Source organism: Rhineura floridana, chromosome 15 (genome assembly GCF_030035675.1).
Source record: "Rhineura floridana isolate rRhiFlo1 chromosome 15, rRhiFlo1.hap2, whole genome shotgun sequence".
In the NCBI taxonomy this organism is placed as follows: Eukaryota; Metazoa; Chordata; class Lepidosauria; order Squamata; family Rhineuridae; genus Rhineura; species Rhineura floridana.
The window spans coordinates 21,669,643-21,676,250 of record NC_084494.1 but is presented as its reverse complement, the minus strand read 5'-3'; the positions used below and the strand labels follow the sequence as shown (position 1 = coordinate 21,676,250).

The following is a 6,608-nucleotide window of genomic DNA, read 5'->3' as shown; positions in this document are numbered from 1 at the left end:
GGAAATGGACTGCCTTCAAGTTGATCCCAACTTATGGAGACCCTATGAATAGGGTTTTCATGGTAAGTGGTATTGGTTGACCATTGCCTTCCTCTGAAGCTGAGAGGCAGCGACTGGCCCAAGGTCACCCAGTGAGCTTCATGGAAGTGTGGGGATTCGAACCCTGGTCTCCCAGGTCCTAGTCCAACACTGTAACCACTACACCACACAAAGCTGCAATTCTCAGAGTTCCCTGGGAAGAGGGATTGATTGGTTGTTCAACCACTCTGAGAACTGTAGCTCTGTGAGTGTCACTAGGCTCCTAAGGAGGCAAGAGACTTTCCCAGCAATAACACAGACAAGAGCAGCACCAAGGCAGTATCCAGATAGGTCAGAGTCTAAGTAGAGTCCACCACAACAAAGGTGTCTGGCAAGAAGCCAGGTCAGAACAGTCCAAGGTTAAGATCCGAGCAGTCCATGAGCAAAGCAGGTGAAGTGCAAGCCAAGAGGCAGTTCTGGGGTACTCCAGGATCACATCTGGAGTCAACACAAGATCAGCAGACAGGTCAGGAACAGACCTAGTACATAAACTTTGCCCTAGCAGCTCTTCCAGCTTAGCACTAGAGCTTTTGAGCTGGAGCTGCTTGAACCACACTCCAAGCCTCAGCTAACCCCTCTATCGATCATCTTCAGCCAGTCCTTTACTCCCAAAGAGTCCTTTGCTCCTGAGGAGTCCAGGCCTGCAGTTGGACACTTCTCTGGATGGTCCTGGTCTTCAGCTTGGGATCTGTTCAGCCTCGATGTCAGAGGCTGAACTTGCTCTGGGTGCAGAGAGAATATTCCTAAGGCAGAGTGCTGCCAGCTCTGAGAAGGCCCTCTCCCTGGTTGCCATTCACTGTGCTTTGGTTGGCTCAGACATCTAGAGAAGAGCCTCCAAACTTTATCTTGGCAAATGGGCAAGCTGATATGGAAGTAGGCAATTAAAAATAATGATTGTACTTTGTCAGTGTGAAAGACATAATAGAAATTGTCTAGGCGATGTTAACATGAGAACATAAGAGCCCTGCGGGATCAGGACAATGGCCCAGTTGGTCCAGCATCTTGTTCTCACAGTGGCCAACCAGATGCCTCTATGAATGCTGGACCTGAGTGCAACAGCATTCTCCGCTACTGCAGTTTCCAGCAACCAGTATTTAGAAGCATAGTGCCTCCGACAGCAGAGGTAGAACATAGCCTTCCCACATGCCACTGTCAAGGGGGAGAGGACAGTTCCATACATTCCCACTGGCCCCTTCACATGTTCAGTAACCACAGGTACCATAGATTGCTCAAAAGCCAAATTGGACTCTGGGGTTCATTTCAAACATTGCTCAAAAGCCAAATTGGGATCCTGGGCTTCATTGACTTCTGATGTGGGTTAAACATCAAGCTGTCCTCCCTCTTTTTGGCAAGCTCCTCATGTCATCTCTTATTTATTCTCTCCCAGGAGAATTTTCCATTTTTAAACTCTTTCATGTAGAATGCCAAGCATTTTGCTGAGCTGGCTCAAGAACTGCCTGGAGGCTCAGCCAGTAATTCAAATGAAGGGGGGAGAAGCTGGATAGCACTTATGACCACTGAAATTGGGGACACAAAGAGAGACAAGAAGAACCTTTGTAGACCTGTCTGACACTGACCTTGATCTGTTCCTTGAAGGAGATGAGAGCTGTGATTTAAAAGCAACTTGCTCCTAGACAGAGCCACTTTGATTTCTCTAACTCCCCCCCTCCTACATTTTATGGGTGACCTTTGCATTGCACTGACAGGCAAAGTGGGACTGAGAAAACTGTATTTAAAGATAGCAAAAGGGAAAAGAAATCAATGTGCCAGAAAAAAAAGAAAGATAAAACACAATCAGGAAAATCAAATACATGCGTTGATGGACTGGGATACCTTGTGATGATATACAGGTGGAACATTTAGAGGTTGCTATAATATGGTTGTGTGCATAAGAGTTCACCAAGATGGTACCCATGGATGACAGTGTGCCTGCCAGTACTTCCTGTGGTGCCCACAAATTGTCTCAGTAATTTCCCCTCAAAAATCCACAGTGCCTGAGACACTGGGCTCATCCACACGGCGATTTAGTGTGTTTCTGGTGCTACTTGCATTCCCTTATAATTCACATGGTTCACATGACATTGCAGGCAAGCAGAAGCTATCATGCAGTTTTCCCCTTTAAATCTATATTAACCGAATCCACTGATAATGCGAAATAGAAAGGAAAAACTGTCTCAGCTCTGCTGTGCTCCTCCTTGTAGGTGCTTTGCTTCAGTTTTTTTTAGTGGGTGGGCTCTCTTATGCCCCATTGCCTGCTCCCTCTCTTTCTGCTGCCTGCAAAAGCTGCAGCAGCTGCTGCCTACTTTGCCTTTCACTCACTCCCCTGTCTGCCTTTCACTCAGGCTTGGACAATGGAGAAGGGGAGGGGGGTATAGTCAGTTTCATTTTTTCTTGTCAAATGCACACCGAGGCATTCTCCGGCTTTCAGCCTGAACCGGAGGGAGTTAATGTAAAATTAGAGGGTGGGCTGACAAGGAAACAGTGACATTAATCCTTTCCAGAGGAATGCCTAGTTGTGTGAATGGAAAACAGCATATTGGAAGCTACCATTGAGCACAAAGTGTGGACCTTGAAAATCTATTATGATTGTAAAAGCAGCCTCTTTAGTACGAAGTTTGGCTCCCATGTGGATAAGCCCACTGTTTGCTCTTCCTCAGCCTCTGACATTGAACATGCTCCCAGTATCAGCCTCATGATATAGAACATGCTCCTTTGAACAAGTCTGCAAGTCATGGATTGGACATCCACTCTCCCTTCTGTTCTGAACAGAGAAAAGATGCAAATAATTGCTTTTTGTGAGCAAGTGTAGGTGCCTGCCCCCCTCCTGATTGGGGGGAGATGGGGGGAGCATGCCCATACCATTTTGTGGTCCTGTCTCATTTCCTACTCTTTGAGATATGATAGCCATTTTGTGTTATGTCATGCCCCAACGGCAACCATCTTGTGTCATATCACACCCCATGGCAGCCATTTTGTGACTGGCACCCATGGCACTTTCACACAATACCAAATGTGCCCACTGGTAAAAAAAAAATTGGTGGTAAACCTTCATATCCAAAATAAACAGGTGCAAAGTTGGGATTCCACACTATATGAATGCAAGGTTGCATGGCCAGGGCTGGTACATGATGAATGAGAAGGAGGTTCACGTGATGCTCCCCCCTCTAGTGAAAGAATTCATTGATATGCGGTTTACAGGGCCACATACTGTAGCCTTGCCTCTGATGACATGTGAGACAGCCACATACCCCCGTAGCCACCCAATCAGGATCATTTCTCACATGGAGGAGCTTCGCATGCATGTGTAGAGCTCTTTTCCATGCTGGATGAATGTGCAGATGGCAGAGAAGCATTTCTGCTGATCACAGCCAATTAGGAGATTGAAGGTGTGCCATGCCTATTGGTCACCAGGTCGAACTCAAGGTTATAATACAAACATACAAATCTCTCTCTCCGTGCAATCCTGTCCAGGCTCTGAGGTCAGCTGGGGAAGCCCTTTCTAAGGGTGCCATTGTTGGCAGAGGTCAGGAAATAGATGATTCACCAGCAGGGTTTCTTGTCAGTTACACCCTGGTTATAGAATACCCTGGTTGGTCCATACTTTGTATGGCATCTGGGTAACCTCTGTGAGAGTATCGGCTTCAGATTAGAATTATCTGCAGATACATTGTAAGAACAAGAATAATTTTTTATCCATTTAGACCGCTTTGATCCAGAATTTATCAGAGTGAAGGAAGTGAATGAATCATGAAGGAGAGTTCTCTGAAATGCATGGAACTTAACAAACAGCCCCTTACCAGCAGCACCGGATCTTGTCTCCTTTTTGTTTCCTTATGTTGGTGATCCCCCTTTCATCTTAACCTCTGTGAGAACTGAATGCTGGACTAGATGGGACTTTGGTTTCCTCCAGTAGAGCTCTTCTTATTTTTTAAATTTTGTTTATTACATTAATATTCCATCTTTTCCCTAAAGAGCTCTAGGTGGCATACGTGGCTCTCTTCCTATCCATTTTATCTTCACAACAAAGTTCACAAGGTCAGGCTGAAAGCCTGTGACGGGCCCAAGGTCATCCAATGAGCTTCATGGCTGAGTGGAGATTAGAACCAGGTCCTAGCGCGACACTATAGCCACTACACCACACTGGCTGTTATGTTCACCTGAATGCACTGAGAGTTTCCCTTCAGATCTTTGCAATGAAGATGGGAAGATCTGAAGTGAAGCTGGCACAAGCAGGGACATTGTGGGGTGGGGCTTGAGTGCACACCTCGTCCCAATTTTAAGCCTACATGTGTTCACCCTGAAAGCCTGCATAGAGATTGAACCATTGCATTTTTCTGCCTTGGAATATTGCAAGATAGGAAGATCAATTCGAGTCTCTCTCTCTCTCTCTCTCTCTCTCTCTCTCTCTCTCTCTTTCTCTGTGTGTGTGTGTGTGTGTGTGTGTGCATGTGCGCCTGCATATATGTGTATTTATATGTATAACAATTGAAATTCAATGTTTACAGAAACAATAAGCATAGATTTCACTCTTTTAATCCTTGAATCTGCACAGTCCTTTCTTGACAGAGTTGTCATCAATTATTCATCACAGCTCTTGTACACACTTGCATAAAACCTTCTGACACAAGACCTTGTTCAAAGAATGCCTGTGTAAATATTTGTTAGAAATACAACATGTATCATGTATTATCTCTTATTAGTGTGACTGTCTGTTAAATAAACCCTAATTATGACTAATTTTCCCCTACATTTTGAGCTCCACTTTAACCTCATCTCAGATGAAGGATTAAACATGCAATGAACAATTTTCATGGCGGATTCTACCCCCCTTAACAAATAGATAGTAAATGAGAGGAGAAAACACTCAGTGTTTCATTTATTAAGCAAACTATGAGGATTTAAATGTGCATAGCAGAATTAAAAGAACAAGATAGGCAAAGGGTTATACCCAATGTAATGCTAAAATTAAAGTCACAGTAGCATACTCGTGCTGGTGGAATGTTTAACTGCTACTGGAAGATTGCTGGGCAAGCAAATGCATAAGCAGGTTGCTGGTAACTTTGTTGTGCAATAGATTGCACCATCTACTGAGCGATCAGTTTCTGCTAGCACAACCATTGCATCGAATTTCTCTGTTGCACAACATTGAAACTCACCTATCTGCTAGTGCAAGAACTAGTGAACAGAAAATGTTGGATACAGCCAATTGCATTGATTCCAGCCTTACACCAATTTAGAATAGGCCAACTAAAATAATGGGGCATAAGTTAGTTCAATGGATCTACTGTAAGTAGGGCTAAGGCTGCAATCTTACCCATGTTTACTTGGGAGTAGGTCCCATGGAATCTAATAGGGCTTCCTCCCAGGTAAACGAAGTTTGGATTGTAGCCTTAGTCAAGATCCAGCCCATTAAAAACTCCTCCTGGACAAGAAGCCAGCCCCTACCCAGCCCTTTGCTAGGCTCCACTGGCTACTTGAAAGACATTTTCTATATACAGATTGTACATGACTGATAAGGGTGGGAGAGAAATTTGATTTAGTTCACATTTAAAGCCAAATCTATCAAATTCACACTCTCCAAAACAATATGAGACCCAAAATGCAGCCATCCTTCGAAATTTGCACAATTCTGAATTATATGATGCAGTTCTCCAACCAGTGTTTACAAAAATGCATAGACTGGGCAAAGCGTGCATAAAAATTAATGGAAATGGAAATGGACTGCCTTCAAGTCGATTCTGACTTATGGCAATATAAGTGAAAATAATAAAATGAATTATATTAGAGGAAGGTTGCTTGCAAAAAAAGTGTACATTAGTCAAAACAACATGCAAACATGTTTATTAGGGGAAATTCACACTAGCATTCTGATTGCGTATGAGGATTTTTTTAAAAAAAATCACAAATTGCTGCAGTAATGTGATGAACCTAATTTCAGAATGGAATTATGAAAAATGGAGAAAACTGATACTGATAAATCCTTCCATCCCTAATGGTTTATAAATGAGATTTTATTTCCAGGCTTACTTGAAAGCTTGTTGTTATTATATGCCTTCGATTACAACTTATGACGACCCTATGAATCTCTTTGGATATATCCATAGGGTTTTCATGGTAAGACGTATTCAGAGGTGGCTTACCATTGACTTCCTCTAAGCCTACAACAGCCGGTATTCCCAGGTGGTCTCCCATCCAAGTACTAACCAGGCCTGACCCTGCTTAGCTTCTGAGATCAGACGAGATCAGGCTTGTTGAGGGTAGTACAGCCGTAAGCACTTGAAAGCTATCTCTGTCAAAATCAGTTGGATATATGTCAGAAAAATGGATGTTCATGTGAGACAGACCTTTCTTTTTTATTAGTATACAAATGAAAGGGATAACTTGATAACAATGAATGATGTCGTAGAATCATAATATTGTGTGATATAAAGGGGAAATGAAAAGACAGGAAAAGTGTGTGTGTTTGTGGAGAAAAGAATATAAGCAAGTTAACAACAAGAAGATTCATGAACCAGTAATACACATAACAA

General features: G+C 43.2%; 1 pseudogene; it reads right to left on the bottom strand.

Annotated features, from left to right (window-relative positions):
- Nucleotides 1-6,233: 6,233 nt before the first annotated feature.
- On the bottom strand, nt 6,234-6,352 carry LOC133371058 (5S ribosomal RNA; annotated as a pseudogene).
- Between the last annotated feature and the right edge of the window lie 256 nt (nt 6,353-6,608).